The sequence below is a fragment of the Choloepus didactylus genome, chromosome 5 (genome assembly GCF_015220235.1).
Source record: "Choloepus didactylus isolate mChoDid1 chromosome 5, mChoDid1.pri, whole genome shotgun sequence".
NCBI lineage: Eukaryota > Metazoa > Chordata > Mammalia > Pilosa > Megalonychidae > Choloepus > Choloepus didactylus.
Genome location: NC_051311.1, coordinates 148,626,279 through 148,640,220, shown reverse-complemented (window position 1 = coordinate 148,640,220; position 13,942 = coordinate 148,626,279). Strand labels below are relative to the sequence as shown.

Genomic DNA, 13,942 nt, shown 5'->3' with positions numbered 1-13,942 from the left:
TAGGTTATTTATAATGTATTTTTGAACCACTTGGCAGAGAAAAGTCACAACACTTAATGTTCATACTTTGAGTAGAGGAAGCTAAAACCATGTCTGCTTTTTGGTAATCAATGCATTAGTGAAAGGTCAAGTAAGTTTTGTTCTCCATTGAAGTAATATTTAACATCTCAGAAAAATCTTGCATGTTCTGTAGTTTTGTACTAAATCGGTCATTTCATATGCATTATATCAAGTAAAAACAGGGTGATTTACCTGTTTACATTAGTATACTAACAAATTTACCCCTTGCAGCTTCACACTGGTATCTGTAGACTTATAGTTCAAATTCAGCACCTGAATATATCCAAGTAGTTGTATGCATAGCACACCTTTCTTAAACCAGTTGGGCACAGAGGACAGGTAGGTAGGTGGCATTGTACAGAAGCTGCAAACAAGTAGTAGGCTCTTTGTTCGTTGATTTCTTTCCCCAGATAATGGATTTTAAATCTCTATATACCTAGTTGAAATTTCTTTATTACAATTAATACTTCAACTGAGCTGCTGTTTTCTTCCATTCAATATTGTATACTCAATTGTGTTTAGGAGAAACTGGTGAGAGCACCCTCCTACATAAGCAGTTGCAGTGTTTTGCATGCAAAATTATAAGAAATTAAATTGTCCTGATTCTATTTTGTAAATGGAGAAACAATCATATCTTTCTAAGCAGTAACGGAAGAAAACTAGTGCTTTGTGCATTTTGATATATTTGAGTTCATTTTTTCCACAGTATAATACTTTTGACATAATTGGGTTTCTCATATTATCCCAGTTCATGTACATCCGAATGCTAAATAATACTGTGTTTAAGTTTTGTGTTGCAAGAACAAATGGAATAAACTTGAATTGTGCTACAAAAAAAAAAAAAAAAAAAAAAAAAAAAAAAAATTTATATGGAAGGGTAAAGGGCCTTGAATAGCCAAAGCCTTGTTGAAAAAGAACAAAGTTGGAGCACTCACGTTCTGATCTTAAAACTTATTACAAAACCACAGTAATCAAAACAGCATGGTTCTGGCAAAAGGACAGGCATATAGACAAACGGAATTTAATTGAGAACTCAGAAGTCAACCCTAACATATATGGCTGACTGGTTTTTGATAAGGAGGAGAAGAACACTCAATTGGGAGAGAATAGTCTCTTCAACAAATGGGCTGGGAAAACTGCATCTCCATTTGCAAAAGAATCAAAGTGTGTCCCTACCTGATGCCTTATACAAAATCAACTCATAATGGATCAAAGACCTAAATATAAGAGCCAGAACTATCAAACTCCTAAAGGAAAACATAGGGAAGGATCTTCAGGACCCTGTGTTAGGCAATGGTTTCTTAGTCTTTACACCCAAAGCACAAGCAAGAAAAGAAAAAATAGATAAATAGGACCTCATCAAAATTAAAAGCTTTTTTTGCCTAAAAGGCAAAAAAAATTAAATGACAGCCTACCAGTGGGAGAAAATATCCTATAAAGATTCAATATCCAGAATATATAATGCAATACTTCAACTCAAGTATGTCAAAAGGACAACCACCCAATTAAAAAATGGGCAAAAGACTTGAACTGATACTTCTCCAAAGAAGATACACAAATGGCCAAAAACACATGAAAAAATGCTCAACATCCATTAGCCATCAAGGAAATGCAAATCAAAACCATGAAATATCATTTCACACCTACTAGAATGCACACTATTAAAAAAAGAAAAACAGAAAATTACATGTGCATGAGAGGATGTGGAGAAATAAGAACATTCATTCATTGCTGGTGGGAATGTAAAATGGTACAGCCACGGTGGAAGACAGTTTGGCAGTTCCTCAGAAATTTAAGTATAGAATTGTCATGATTTGGCAATTCAGCTTCTAGATTCATGTCCAAAGGATTTGAAAGCAGGGACTTGAACGGATATTTGCACACTGACATTCATAGCAGCATAATTCACAATTGCCAGAATATGAAGTAACTCAAGTGTCGATCAACCTATGAAAGGATAAATAAAATGGGGTTATACACATAACAAAACATTATTCAGCTGTAAAAAGGAATGAAGTTCTGATACATGTGACAATGTGGATGAACTTTGAAGACCTCATATAGAGTGAAATAAGCCAGACACAAAGGGACAAATATTATTGTATGGTCTCACTGATATTTTCATTAGAATAAAAAAACTCGGAGTTAGAATCTGGAATATAGGTTACCAGGGGACAGGGTGGGAGTAGGGAATAGGGAGTTAAGGCTTAAAATGTAGAATTTCTACTTGGGATGATGGGAAAATTTTGGTAATGGATGGATGGTGGTGATAGTAGCTAAACATTGTGAATATAACATCACCGAATTATAGATGTAAATGTGGTTAAAATGTTAGGTAGTATGTTTGTACTGGAATAAAAAATAAAAAATCCATAGAACTGCAGAACACAGTGAGCCCTATGTTAAACCATGGACTATGGTTAATGGTACAATTATAAAATGTGCTTTCCTCAATTGTAATAAATGTACCTTCCCCATGCAAGGTTTTAATAATAGGGTTGTATATCGGAACACTATATTTTATTCATTATTTTTTTTTGTAAATCCACAACTTTCCTTAAAAAAAAAAACTTTTAAAAATGTTGGCTAGCACTAGAAATGGTTTGTTTGCAATAATTTTTAAAGACTTCTTTTTTTATGATTGTAAAATGCATAATGTGGCATTATACTTAACATAGCGGTTCACCAAATTCAGGGCATTTCATTTTCTTATTATGATAATATTTGTGCACAAAGTCAATTTTGGGTTTCACACCATTTCCTAAGGTGGCATAAATGATATCTTAATGGTCATATTTGGAAGATTATATTTATCAAGAATATTAGCTGAGGATTGGATTATGAAATGATATTACTATTTTGAAGTGCAAATGTTCAAACACACATACCCTAGTGGCATTATACTTAAGAGCATGGACTTTGTTGTAAGACAGACTGGGTTTGAGTCTCATCTCCACCCAGGTGAGTGATGGGCTTTCTAAGCTCCAGTTTCTGAATAATTCATTAATAATAGTATCTGTATCACAGATTGTTTAGAATTGCGCTGTCCAATATGTTAGCCACCAGCCTCATGTAGCAATTGAGCCCTTGAAATAGGGCTCATAGGATTGAGATGTGCTGTAAGAGTAAAATGCACACTGGATTGGACAACTTAGTATAATACAGGATGCAAAATATGACATTAATAAGTATTTTATATTGGGTACATGTCAAAATAATATTTTAGAGGTACTGGTTTGACCTTTTTTGTGAACTATAAATTAATTTTTTCTGGCTTATACAGATGGAGAAAAAAACTTCCTAATTTTATAAAGCCCTGGGAACAACAGTAATTATGCAAGGAGAAGCACATAGGCACATATTAATATCTTCCTGGCTTAATAGAATGAAGCCAACTGCCTTTCTCTTACAGCATAATATCACTGTGCTGGCCTCTGTGTCATTTCTCATCTCTTGGCTGCTGTTATTTCTCTGGCTAATCTAAGACTGGTTATTGGTGCCTTCAGAAAATAGGCATCATCTAGATGGTGGTTCTTAAAAGAATGAGTCCTCCTAGATGAGTTGTTGGGGAGGTAGGTTGGACCTGCAAGGGAACCTGCCCACTGCAAAGTTCCCTAAGCTGGAAGATCCGTTCTGCTTCCCTCTCTCTCTAGTCCCCTTTCAGCTCCTGCCCTGTGGCTACATCCCACAGCATTTTGCTGCTGTCTGCCCTTGCTCCCCAGGGCAGCCCTTTTGGATGGGGTACCAACAAGTTGACTCCTTCCTAGCTACCTCCTGAGATGTGCTTCAGAAACTTATTCATCACTGTGCAACATCGGGTGAATGCCCCCCTTCCCCTGCCCTCTGTCTCTCTTTTCCCATGCTCTAGTGTGCTAGGTAATGTGACCTATTTTTTAATGTGGCATCTAGAACAATTTAAAATTACACGTGTGGATCATATTAGATGTCTATGGGACAGTGCTAGTGTAAAGGATTAAATGTGATAATACTTGTAAATTACTTGGCACAGTACCTGGGACATGGTTAGGGTTTAATTAACACTGTTGTTTTTCTTTTTATTGGTGGTTGAAGAAATAATCATCATGAGCATTTCAGCAGCTCGGTGAGTGACTTGGTGCACAAGAGGGAAGAACGAGAGAACATTCCTTAAGATGTGCAAGAGAGCAGAAAGACAAACACAAGACAGAAGTGGGTGCATTAAAGACCAAGGTGTATTTGTTGGATAGTAGTGAGTGCAGCCAGCCTCCAGCTTTGTTCCACGGATGTCAGAGCGTGATTTAGATGTAGAAACAACAAATATTAGTTTAGATTAATTCTTCCCAGTGAGCCAGGAGGAAGTTAACAATAACCTCTCCAGTGCCTCGAGGAAAGGAAAAGATCTTTTTGACTTTTCAGAAGTGGTAGCGTCTAGTTGGAAGAGAGAAGGGACCCACAGTTCTTGGGGCCGTCTAAAGTAGCCTCTGAGAAGTTGGTCCATCCCAGCCTTTTGCGGGGGTAAAAGGTCCGCACACTTGAGGAATCATGCCCGTCAGAGCCTGCTGGTGGCTTCCTTCATGCCCTTCTGGAGACTTCTCTTTGCTGCCACACTGTGCAGTAGAGGCTCTTGCCTTCCTCTGTGTTCTGTGCTCATGCAGCTGAACTACAAATAGGCCAAAGAGTAAGAGCCAGTTGCTACTGTGTGTGTGTGTGTGAGAGAGAGATTGAGATATAGTTAAGTAGTGTCCCTCTACTGCAAAACTATCTGGTTTCCTTTGGGCAGCACACACTTGTTGATAAACCGGCTAGTACCAGGGTTTGACTCGGGTTTACTGCATTCTCTTCCTCACACATGCCCCTTTAATTCAAACCAAATGTCTTGCACACAAATACCACTGGGCACTGGGTATGAGAGCAGGGATGGAAAACATGCAGTGCGGGTGCTGCGGTGTCTTTCTCCATGTCTGTGGCAGACAACAAAAATCAAATACAGCATTTTTCTCCTCCTGAGTCGAGATACAGCCTCAGAGCAATACCTCTCAACTGGTTCTTCTGACAGCATTGCATGATAAAATCTATTTGCTCCAGAGTCTGGGAATTCCATTAGGGAGTAGTTGCAGGAAGGATTCTTTACATATTAGCAGTTAGAAATTATATAAATGACCAACCTAACTATAGTTTATTTATTTTTATTTGGGCATAACAACCCAATAGTGATAACCAATAACTATAACTGGTTTTGTTTTAAAGTTTAGTGTTTTTAAAATCTTGAGAAATGTGGAGTCATTTGGGGAAGTTAATTTGAAACCATGTTTAATACATTTGTACAATTTTGGAGCCATTTCCAGTAAAACATAGATCAAAATAATATCTAATGGGAAACCCTAACTGTAAGTAATAGGATACAGAATATTATATTGTTAGAGTTTTCCCATAAATCCTAGATGCTATCAAAATTATAATGCAGGTTTAAACATTGATTGTTCTTGAAATGGTGATAGAAAAATCGTAATAAGTATTTGTAGCAAAGATTCTAAGGGAGAGTCAAAGTGATCCCATAGATTGCTTATTATTATTTTTAGTGGAGTAGGAGGCATAGTGTAAGCACAAAACTCCATTTCCTGTTTTATGAACCATTCTAATTATTTTTTTCTTGATAAAACTCCCAAATTTATTGAAAACATGTACCTTTCATTAGCTCTGATTAAAACCAATCAGCTTAGAGATAGCCATTACTCAGGAAAGCAATATGTTCAAAAGTCTCAGGAAAGGGAGAATTCAACAATTTGAAACAACTTGAACAGGATTGGATTATTAGAATGGTCACTTAGCAAAACAGTACAAAATACAACAATGAACCATACATGAGAAAATTATGTACCCACAAGCCACGGGGTAGGGGGGGCCACAAGTTCCCATGTTCTTGGAACACATCCCGTGATTGTTTGGGAAGGAGAGGTTGGCTGGAGCATGACACCTGCTGCTGGCTGCTGTGAACTAGTCCGTCTCAGAGCACAGGCTAAATACATGGAATGAGGGCACCAGGCAAGTACACCGACTCCCCTGTTAATCCCCATAAGAGAGAAGTGTTCTCTCCAGGGGCAAGGATCACTGGACCATGGGTAGTTTAGAAATGCTCTGTAGCTAGTCACATAAAAACTCGAGCCTGAAATTCCTGATGCAAATTCCCACTAACTGCTGAGGTAGAGAAGCAAAACATGGAAGCTGCCTCCAAACTAACTTTTGGGCTTTGGTAAACAGGGATGAAAACATTGTCCCACAGGTCAGCTTTAAAAGAACTACTGAGCATGGTAGGGGAAAGATTCCATAGCACCATGTAGTATCCAACAATGAAAGAAAAAGAGGGGAGGGCGTGGGAAAGGGGAGGTGTGCTACTGTGATCACTGCTGAGATACTCCCTATCCTGTCTGATCTGATTTATGCAGCTCCTCCCGGCAGCCCTCTCAAGGCTTAGAGCTCTCACTTCTCCAAGCCTAAACGTCCCCGCCTCAAGCATGCACAGAAGTGCCAGATGCAGAGGGTTCTCTGATGAGGGTGAGTAGGCAGTCCTCCCACGAACATGTGGTTCTCCCACACCACCTTGACTGAAGGTAGGGCAGGGCAAAGAGTTTGATGAGTTACAGGAGGCAGAAGGCAGCTCTGAGAGCAGGAAGGAGAATTTGGCTGGGAGAAGGACTGGAAATTGCAGCAAGCAGTGTGTAGGGTCGCCTGGGCTGGGAGATGTGAGGCTAGAAGCAGTAGCAAAACTTTAACTGATGGGGCAAGTAGTGTGCCTCCCCTTCCCCTTTTCTGAACTTCCCAAGAAGAATCCTGGGAACCCTGATCCTAGCTGTAGAACTTCACACTCAAACAGACAATGAGCCTGAAGGGAAGAGGTCTCTGCAGGGTCTAAGACGTACCCATTGAATAGCCATCCTGTCAGGTTTGGCTTCTTGGAACAGTAGCCTCACTTGTGGGTCTGTATGCTGCTGCAGATCTGGGCAAGACGGCTAGAGAGAGAGAGCTTCTTAATATTTCCCAAGGCCTCTGGATCCAGTGCAATACCGATTCTCTGCAACTCACTGGCCAATAATTACACTCTCTCTCTGCCTCCCACTGGCACAGTAAGGAAATATCTTTGCTGTCGGCGAGGGGCTGCCATTCATTGAGATATTGTAAACCCTCTCTCTGGCAGCTGGAATGCACAGGCCTGGGGTCTTGAAGACCCTTGAATCAAACCTGGGTGTCAAGCCTGGAGTTGGTTTCACCATAGACAACTCCAGTCTGCTCACGACTGGGGTAACAGTGTTCCAGCAGCTTGACCTTTTGTTTTCGCCTTTTCCTTGTATGGACTGGGTTCTCTTCTTGGATGGAGGACACCTTTTGACTGTTGCAGTTTGAGGATTCTTATTTTTATTTTCTTCTTCTTCTTTCATTATCATTTCACCCACTTGTATTGCTTTTCGTGTTTTGGCAGATTTCAGGGGTGTTTGAATAGCTTCTGCAGTTAGTTTATTTCTGTGATATCCAGGTCAGCCATTGCAGCCTCTTCCAAGGCCTGCTTGTTTCCTCCAAGGGTGAAATAGTCCAGCCAGTTCATCTCTCGGATCCTTGGGGCGCCACAGGATCTCAGTGTTGTACAGGTTATCCATCTCCTTGAGGAGATTCTGCCTGACTGAATTTGCTTGGGTTGGATTTGCACTTCACAGTCGATGTCCTTGAGAAAGGAGGTGAGCTTCTGGCTCTGCCAAGAGTTCGACTTGGTTGCCCATCTGCCAACCTTTCTAGCCGGAGTGATGGCATTTTGGTGGCAGCTCATTCTAATTATTTTTAAGTTGAGGTTTTCCAAACAATGCAAAGCAGCCCATCCATAAAATTTTGCTGCAGTTGAAAGCTCAGGTGAATCACATCCATTTGAAGACAGCATGATGCTACATCGACAGATACCCTTACAGAATATGAGCTGAAGGATTTATAGATAGCAATGCATTATATGACTCTATCCCTTGCATATCTCAAAGCTTACAGGATACAAGAGAGTTTGAGATCTCCCATAGCTTAACAAGATTAGGACAAGATTCTTTCACCTCAAGGTGTTTTTTCCAAAATTATTAGTTTTTTTTATTTTTATTTTTTGGTCATAGTAAAAAAAATGTTTTACCTTTTAATGGGAAAGAAAATGCCACAAAAGCAGCCAAATTCCCCAGTAAAACAAATCTGAAAACAAAAAGCGGGGACTTGGAACACAGCAGGGGCCAGGGGGTGGTAGGAAGAAAGAGTTTTGAGAAATGTATTTCTTGAGAGGTGGTCCCTATTCATAATGATAGCTTCATGTGAAACCAGTATCTCAAATACCTTCTTTCTTTACATGTTTTAAGAGGAAAGTGATGATTTCATAAATGTTGCTTTAAATTCTGTTTGTGTTTGTAGAGCTTTTAGCATTTTCTCATCTGAACAAAACTGTGCTTTACAAAAACCTGTTAAAGACAGAAGAAATAAGAAAAATGGCCATTGACTTGTTGGAAGGGAGGGTGGTTTGAAGGGGGAGGGACCTAGTGTTCTTGGCGCTTAGCATCCCCCTGGTTCCATTTCTCTCCCTCATCCCAACCTAATACCTCCAGAAGCATGGACATGGGACTTGGGGGAACACATTTGAGAATCCTAAATAAAATTGTAAAATAAATTTATGGATAAAACTTAAATAACCAGAATAAAATTATATAAACAAATTAAATCATATTTTAAGAGAACCATTCACTCGGACAAAAACATACTGTTTTTTTTTTTTTAGCAGCATGACATTTGTGGATGAAACTTCCATTTAGTATGGTAGGGTTTCTTCACCATCCCAACCCCCAAATAGCCATTCTTAACTCAAAGGCGTGTCTAGAATAGAGGCAGTGTAGTGCTAGGAAATCTAATAATATAACACATCACAGGAATGTGTCAAATTAAACATTCAGACAATAGTCTCAGTGGAAACAAAAGCATTCAGTAAAATTCAACACCTATTCATCATTTCAAAAAAATGCTTATAATACTAGAAACAATTATTTCCCTTTACATAATTCGAGCATAATAGCCAGCATTATATATGTGATGAAACTAAAAACATTCCCAATAAAACCATGGTCAAAATAAGACTGTCCACCATTACCATTACCATTATTTTACTATGCTTACGAAGTCCTGGCTAGTGCTATAACACATGAACGAAAAATTGTTAGTATATCTATTGAAAAGTATTGGAAAGGAGACAAATGATCATTTATTGTAGATTGCAGTTCTATTTCAGTCTCTATTACGTAGAGTGAGCAGAGTTCTGAGGGCTTCCCTTATCATCCTCACATCTGCCAGGGGCTCCTGGTGTGTGCCGTCATCCTTGGTTCTTGATGGTGGCACTGAGGTGGAACTTGTCTCTCAAGGTCTTTGGGCTCCAGGCCCTCTCTTCCCGAGGTCCACATGCTCTGTGCTCCTCTCTCCTCACCCCTGGCTCTGTTGGGCATGGCCCACCCTCTTTTCAAGTCCATGCGGCTTCCACCTCGGATGCTCAAGGACCTCTCTCTGCAGGTTGTTCTATGGCCTTGCATCTCCCACACAACCCCTGATAAGTGGATGACAGTCTGTGTTAGTCCCTGATCCCCCTGAACCTATATAGGGGTTCTGTCTCCTCATCCCCAACTGGTTTGTGGGGAGCCCTAGACCCCTATGTTTGGAACTGGACAAATTTTGCATTTGTTTAACAATTTGGAGAGTTATTTTAACTCAATTGCCTATTTAATTTCAAATGCTAGGAATTTATTCTAATGAAATAGAGAAATCACAGAAGACTCATAGAGAAGAATGTTCTTAAAGCATTATTTATTACTGTGGAAAATTGGAGGCAACCTACATACTTATCAATAAGAGAATGATCACTTCGGTTAGGGTCCACTTGGAAGAAAATATTATGGAGTGATTAAAACTTATGTTTGAAAAATGTGTGGTGAGATGATAAAATTCACAGGATATAGTTTTCAATAAAATATGATCCCAATAATGTAAAAAATAAGCAAACCAGTATTGCAATAAAAAAAGAGAGGAAAATATGCAAAAATGTTAATAGTGGTTTTTGCTTGTTGAGATTCTAAGAGATTTTTGTTTTCTTTATAGTTGCCATGTTTCTGTAACAGGTGTAAGAGAACATTTATAGCTAAATCATTATCATTCTTGATTATTTTGGGATTGTTTTTATTGTTTTCAAATGATTTACTTAAAAATTTGTGTATTGCTCTCCTTGAGGTGTTTTGATGTATTCGTGTAAATCATTCAACAAATACTACTAACTCCCTCCTTCAGCTTCTCCTTCCCTTATGCTGCTCACACACACTCTTAAGAGGGAGGCTGTGGAGCTCACTGGTTAAGAAGTTTAGGCTCTGGAGTTCAGATTTCAAGGATTCAAATCCCAACTCCATTACTTTTCCATGAGAGACTTTTGTCCAGTTATTTAACTCAGGCTTTTTCCCGTGTGGAGCTCATAGCCTCTTGGGAAAGCGTGGCATGGATACTTACCGAATGCCATGAAATGAAATAATTTGATCATGACGTGTATTAGTAGTGTCTGGTCTAGTAAATTCCCAAATAATATCTGAGAATAAGTGATTGAAATAAACAAGTGAAATACATGAACGATAAAGGACTGATTTAGAAAGTCTTCTTCCCTAGAGTAGGGTTTGCTAGCTTCTTCTGGGCCCTTTATATTGCAGTTAAGAAAGCTGTCCTTGAGTGAACCGTGGAACTTACCCATCTGTCATTCATTCACTCAGCACTTAATGAACATCTAATATGTATAGTGCTAGGCCTGAGAAAATTTTTTCTAATGACTTTGCCTCAGAAAATATGTTTTAATTCAAATAGGAAAACATAAAACGCTTAACAGTTGCTTTTCCAGTTGGTTGCAAATATAGTTGGCTTGGAAGTAACTCTTATTGAATTCAGATGGTGATGGTTATGATTGGTTATGATTGGTAAGGAGAACTCACACAAAAGCTTGCTTGAGCTAGATTTACTAATGCTGGCTTTAAATTGTTGCAAGTGAAGCCTTTCTTGGTTAAAAGAGGGCAAACAGTAGGCATGGAGATACACTCCTTGCATTGTTGACTTTGCTTATTTATTCCTTTTGCTGCAGTCTTATAATGGAAAAACCAAAAATAAAAGATGCTTCTGCTTTTTCTCCCCTTTCTGTTAGCTTCCCACACTTCTGTATCTCGATATTCCCCTCCCCTCCTTTCTTCTACTCTTCTCCCTCTTTTTGCCATCACATCGTTTGATGGATTTGATGGTATCTACGAATCCTGTGAATATTTTGTGAAAGCCCAATATTGCCTCAGAAGGTGAGGCTGTGTCTTAACACTTTTTCATGTATTTAAAAATCCTTTGGTCTTGGACCCATCTCTGATGGTGTGAGAGGCCTTGCTGTCTTCAGGCCTGCTTTGTGATAATAAATATTCTCCCCTGCTTTGTGATAATAAATATTTATGAGCTAGTGATTACATCTTGATGTTGACACAGTGCTATAAATTAGATCACCCCAATTTAAGGTGTGCTTTAAAATTAATTGATTTAATTGGGAAGGAAACCACAGAGCAGTCAACACAGCCTCATCAGGCCAGATAACTGCCTAGGACTGCTAGGGCTTATTGGAAAGACTTGAGAGTGTCAAAGTATTTGGTTTAGAAATAAACAAAAATTTTTCCCTCCTGTCTTGAGAGTTTGCTCCATGCTTACCTTGCTGACTTTTTCATTTTTCTCTTCCTACCTCACCTTTCCATCCAGAGAATGCTATTCTTTTTTCTCCCATCTTGGTTTCCACCCATCCTCCTTCTTCACCTTCCTTCCTATTTGGCCCCTCAGCTGAGGTCCCTCCTCTTCTGGAAAGTTTTCCTCTAACTGCACCAGAGGTGATTCTTCCTTCCTTTTGGTTTTACTACATGTGCCAGTCCCTTAACCCCGTGGATTTATCTTATCACCTCGACTTCTCTGTCAACGCGGTTAGCTCAGTACCTGTGCGTTCTGCCTTATCTGTCTGGTGCAGTGCCGTCACAGCATCTGGCACAAGGCTGGCATTTCTTATTTCTTGACAAGAATGAATAACTGACCTGTATGGGGCTGTAAACCTGACACTTCGAGGGGGATACGACAGGGCTTGCTCTCCTACCTCACGAAGGAACAAGGTGTTTGTCATTTAGCTTGGAAACTGGGGCGTTATGATACATTGATTGATACTTTCAGGGCTGGAAGGGAACGTGGTGGTTCATTACCCAACACCTTTTTCCAGGTGAGAAAGCTGAATCCAGGACGGGTTAAATGATTTGCTGTGATCGCACAGAGAAAACAGCCACATGAGTTTAACCACGTGTCTCCTGAAGCCTTGGTTACTGTGCCTTCAGTACGGAGAATCAAGGGGTGCTCCCAAAAGGGCCCTGTCTCGTGCTTATCAAAGATAACTTTTCTTATTGAAAGAGTTAACTTTCTTTAATGAACTGGTGGGTTTAAACATTTTCCTTGGAGCCCAAGTTTGAGAAAACCAGTGGTAAAAATAGCATGCCAGCTACCAAATGGCAGAACTGGAATTCAAACCCTCACAGCCTGATTCCAGGAAAAAAAAAAAACAACCATGCTGTAGCCTCACCCTAGACAAATTAAATATGGATTTTGAGGATGGATCCTATGCATCAGTATTTTGAAAAAGCATCCCAAGTGATTCCCTGTATAGCGAGGGTTAGGAAACACCGGTGTATTGCTACCCTATGATGTGCATTTAATTCAAAACTTTTGGGAAGTGAGGTTCCCTTTGCTACAAAGAAAGCAAAGAAAACAAGCCAATACTTATTGTGCTTACTGCTCTGGATTCAGAACAGGTTCTCTTCTCAAACAGGCATAACTCATTGAGCAGTGTGGCTTGGATGAGGGGAATGTGGCCACAGGGTCCGAGAACACTGTAAAGATGTCAAAGCTTTACTTTCTATATATGTGTGCTGGTTAGCTTTTGCTGTATAACAAACCATCCCACAACTTAGTGGCCTAAGATAGCAGATCTTTACCATCTCTCTGGTGCTGTGGGCCAGCTGGGGAGTCCCTGTGGTCTGGGACTGGATGGTCAAGAGGCTGACTTTCCCCACGTGACTGGCAGCTGATTTGTTAGCAGCTGGGACCGTGGGAATGACGTGCCTTTGGGCTGCTCATTATCCAGCAGGCTAACCTGGGCTTGTCCACAGAGAGGTGGTCCCAGGGTTCCCAAGCCAAAGGAGGCAAGCCCTTGAGAAAGGACTTTTCAAGACTCAGAATGCCTGGCATTTATTAAATTCTCAGGCAAAGCAAATCACATGGCCAGGCTCAGCCTCGAAGAATGGAGAATTAACTTCATCTCTTGATGGGAGTTGCTGCAAAGTCACATTGCAAAGGTGCATGCATATGGGAAGAGAGCTTGTTGTGGACATTTTAATGGTCTACTACAGTATTCCAATGAGCCAAATTCCTTATGAAACAGAATAATTTGTTTGTAGACATACACTTTTCTCATCATGCTTTTGTATTTTGAGTGGATTTATATTAATTTGAGCAAGGTCTTCTTAAGAGATCCTAGACAGTAGTCCCCATGCACAAATGCTATAGATGTCAGCTGCTCAAGGAACCTGATTTCTTGAGTTGTCAATCTATAGCCTCAGCAACACAAAGCAATAGATTGTTAAAAGCACTGACCTGGGTTTCTAGTTCCAACTCTGCCAGTTGCTACTTGTGAGACATGGGGCCATTTTCTCTTACCTGTAAGCCTCAGTCTTCTCATCTGTAAAATGGGTCTGATAATGGGAACTACCTTATAGGGTTAAAGGAAATAAAGCACGTAGCATAGTGCTTAGTACAGGGT

General features: G+C 39.9%; 1 protein-coding gene across 3 annotated transcripts in view; it reads left to right on the top strand.

Annotated features, from left to right (window-relative positions):
• AMPH (amphiphysin) overlaps nt 1-13,942 on the top strand; it is a 254,072-nt gene that overhangs the window by 67,301 nt on the left and 172,829 nt on the right. The window lies entirely within an intron of this gene.